Source organism: Pteropus medius, unplaced genomic scaffold, assembly GCF_902729225.1.
Source record: "Pteropus medius unplaced genomic scaffold, Ma_sr-lr_union100, whole genome shotgun sequence".
NCBI lineage: Eukaryota > Metazoa > Chordata > Mammalia > Chiroptera > Pteropodidae > Pteropus > Pteropus medius.
The window spans coordinates 5,522,642-5,526,983 of record NW_024354498.1 but is presented as its reverse complement, the minus strand read 5'-3'; the positions used below and the strand labels follow the sequence as shown (position 1 = coordinate 5,526,983).

General features: G+C 42.0%; 1 pseudogene; it reads right to left on the bottom strand.

The window, feature by feature from the left end:
* Positions 1 to 1,211: 1,211 nt before the first annotated feature.
* Positions 1,212 to 1,330, bottom strand: LOC120594360 (uncharacterized; annotated as a pseudogene).
* Between the last annotated feature and the right edge of the window lie 3,012 nt (positions 1,331 to 4,342).

Here is a 4,342-nt window from a genome sequence, read left to right as displayed (position 1 = left end):
GGTCCACATTAGTAATTCCACAACAGCGGCAGAGCCCCTTTGTTTAAGCAACTGAGTAAAAATAGCAACAATATCTGAAGTCCTCTAGACCCCAAATTTAGCTTTAAAACTCTCCTAGAATGACTTCCCTCCTGTCATTCGTGATGACAGATCAGATTAACAGTGGTGGTATATCTTGCTGTCTGCTACTCCACACTCTGGAGTATGGGCAGCTTCCAAGAACCAGGTGTCAGGAAAATAAAAGGAAGATCAGGGGCCAATTGGCCTTATATCTAAGCCTTGAACGCAAAAACAATTGCTCAAGCCTCCACATGCTTTCCCATCCCCCTCCAGCCCATAGACTCAAGTCTGATTTTATCATGTTCACTAGAGCCCCTGGTTTAATTAGCATAACTGTGGCTGTGAGAGCACATGGCAAAGATTATGGTTTCCATGACCTCACTGATTCTGGAAAGCACTGATAGTTCAGAAAATATATGTATTCTTTCCTTCTGGGATTAAGAACAAATCTAATAACACATATAGGACACCTGCCCTTACCATCCCCTCCACCCTCAAGTACAGATCCTCTTATTCTCTTTCCTACAACCAAATTCAATAATCCATTTAAATGGATTCAGGGTTAAGAGGTACAGACACGGGTCACTTGTCAACACTCTTCTACCCAATAGATGTGGTCCATTGTCTTTTGCAGCTCCCTTTTTGGAAATGACTGTTGAATGCTTAGCCTATAATGTATAGGACTTGCATACCCTTTCTTTGACAACCCCGGTTGGACAAATAGGTTATTTCCGCCCCCCCACCATATAATTCCTCTCTTGGTGAGCTGCTATAGTAGGAAGCAGCAAATGGAGCTTCTTTTTTAGGAGACTCTGTTGGTTTCCTGTTCATATCCCTTAAACTCTACCATTTCAGAGTGCTCCCACTGACTTCCAAATGGCACCATCTACATTTCTGTGCCTGAGGGCTTTTTCTGGAACAGTTGGGGCCACTATGATCCCATATGTGGCAGGCTTGAAGTGCCAAGGAACTACCAACCCTGAGAGCAGCCTTCATCCAATGCTTCTTGGCTGTAAGTACCTCAGCTCCCTTTCCCCTCATGTGAGATAAATTTGAGAACTGTGTTTTACGCCATGTCCCAGAGCATCCCCATGGGATTAATTTCCAATTATCTATTGCAGGTAGATGACTTGACAATGTATTTTTTTTAACACCTACAGCACCTGGTCTTCCTAGGTGATCTCCCATACAAGTACTAACCAGGCCTGACCCTGCTTAGCTTCCAAGATCAGATGGGATCAGGCACGTTCAGGGTGGCATGGCCATAGACGACAATGTATTCTTTATTGGATGCCTTCCCTTCTCTGAATAACTTTTCCACTCTCCTATTTATGTTCTTAAAACCTCCCAGATAAACTACTTGCACTGAATTCTTGGGGAAACACAAACTAAGATGCCTTCTTTAAGTTATAAGGTCATTAAAGAAGCTTCCATTAACCCATTAGGTGAAAGTTCAAGGAAGCATAGATTAATGATTCTGATACCCTTTAGAGGCTCTGATAGAGGGGGAAGCTTTGGCAAAGAAGTTTTATATGACAAAATGCATGAATTTTCGCTTTCTGTTTCTCACTTATCCTCAAAACAAGTCAAGCAGCCCTCATTGAGTTTGGTAGTTTTCAAGTGCTTGCTCACCAGTCTCCTTTACCACTTTTATCCTTCCCAGTGGATAAAGTCATGATTGTTTCTGTGATGAGAATAGTCCACTGCCTTTATATATAAGGGATCTGGGTTTCAAGACCAGGTGCTGTAGGCGTTAAAAAAATACATTGTCAAGTCATCTACCCACAATAGATAATTGGAAATTAATCCCATGGGGATACTCTGGGACATGGTGTAAAACACAGGTCTCAATTGTGGTATAATTGGGCATGTGTTAAAATTCTTTTAAACTGTAGTTTACTGACCTCTAAATTCAGGGCAAAAATACCTGGTAGGTAATTCATTCAGCAAATATTTTTTGCCCCCTGTATATACAGGTTTTGTGCTAGCTTCCTGAAGATACAGTCATGAATAGATACAGTTTCTTCTTTCATGATACTCAGCATAGATGTCGTGGGTTCTAGAATAAAACGGCTTGTCTTCAAATTCTACTTCCAGCTAGTTCCGTGACCTCACTAAACTTGTTCCCATTTTACAAATAAAGAAGTGAAGAAAGACCAGGTAGCTTGTCAGAGGTCACGTAGCTAACATATGGAGTGAGGATTTGAACCCAGATGGTCTCAATATAGAACCCACACTCTTAATTTTTCACCTTCACTTCTCAAGTTGTGACTCTTGGAGGAGCTTCTTAGAAATGCAGAATCTTGGGCCCACCCCATACCTACTGAATCAGAATCTGTAGTTTAACAAGATGCCTATGTTATTCATGTGCACATTACAATTGAAGAAGATCTGCTCTACCCCATGCTAATTGGAGTTCGATGATTTAAGGGCTTTAGTGGAGCTATGTCTAAGATGCCATTAGAGAAAAAGTCCTGAACTGAAGATAATTAAGTGAAACATAACGTTATCTGAAAGCATTGGTATATAGGTGCTCAATAAACACACACACACACACACGCACGCACACGCACACACACACCACAAACATGCCACCATTGTGAACATGAGCCCATAGCAGTGACTTGTGAAGGCCTAGCTTCCTCTCCTTCCACAGCTGCCCCCACAGGTGCTACTAGCCCTAACTCATTCTGCATTTGTCATTGGCCATTAGGCATTATTCCTGACAGCCACGTTCTCTCTTACCTAGATGGTTCAGGGAGGAATTTGCATAGGCATAATTGGTTTGTTTTGTTTTCTTCCCTTCTTTGTTGTCATGGTTACTCAGTTCATTTGCATCTTCAAGCTTCTTTTATATTAACCTGAAAACCACTAAAAACATCTCCTTCAAGGGGGAGAGGAATCTTACATGACCGGCAAGGCAGAGTCCTAATTCCCAAGGGTCCAAGTGATGGTTTTAGATGAAGACACCTCTAAAGTAGAAACAATTTTTAAGATATGGCTTAAAACCACAATTTATCTGGAGACTTCCTCTTTAGATCTGGGGTCAGAGCTCTGTATCTTGCATATGTGCATGTTTCAGTGGCAGAGAACGTGTCCTGGAGCAGAAGAAAAGTCATCATTGGAATGTGACTCAGTGCAGAGAGAAGGCATACTTCCCAAGGCAATTACATTCTTCCAGTTGCTCAGGGATAAAAGAAGTCTATCTCATTAAGCCTTTAGCCCTGATGATGTCAGTCACAAAGGAAACTCAAGATTCCTTGGTCACCCCTCACTTACCTACCTTAGTCCCCAGATGACTTTGTACATCCCTGTTTCAGTCATCTATTGTACCCAAACCACTCAAAACTGTAATAGCTTACAACCATTTTCTTATTTCACATTATTCAATGGGTTAAATAGCTGTATGGTTCTTATTCTCATATGGCAGCTGGGGAAGCAGTCATTTGGGGGGCTTGATTGGACTAGAATATCCAATGTCTTACATGGCTGGCAGTGGATGCAGTCTTTTGGCAGAAAGCTCCAGTGGGCAGTTGCCCAGAGTTCCTTGGTTCCCCTCCATGTAGTCTCACCATATGGCTTGGACTTTTCATAGGATGGTAGCTGAGTCCCAAAAGGGAGAAGTCCAAGGAAAGAAATTCCCTATTGGTCAAGGAACAGCACTCATTCATGGGAGGGGGGAATAGGCTCTTCACCTCCTGATGAATATACAGGGAAAGGAGAACTTGCTGGGGAATCCTTGGAGACTAACTTATGTACACCACTTCCTGAATTTTTTCCCACCTTTCTCCAACTACTTAAAAATTTCTGCTATGCCCTCTGGACTTCTTGTTTGGTCATCAACAAAGTTCTATTTATCCTAAATCTCTTCTATGAATGCTTCCTTTATCTTCTTGCTCTACATGAAACCTGACTCTTGAGAACACAACTTTTCCTGCCACCTTCTCAGGTAGTAGCTGTTTTCTTTCCCATGTTCCTCCTATCCCTGGACTGGAAGGTGGAATGGTTACCTTTCCTAGCTATTTGTTCCTAGTTTCCCAGATCATTCTCTTATTCCTTATTAACACCACACCTACTTCCATCTTTGAATGTCAGGTCATCAGACTATAGCATCCAGCACTCCTCCTGGTTACAGTCATCTGCCAACCTTGTGTCATTCTTCCTCTTTCCTTCAAGATTTTAGATCACCTCACTGTCATTCCCTCTAATACTGCCCCTGTCTTGATTCTTGGGGATTTCCATACCATATAAATAATGTTTCCAATATTCTGCCTCTGTACTT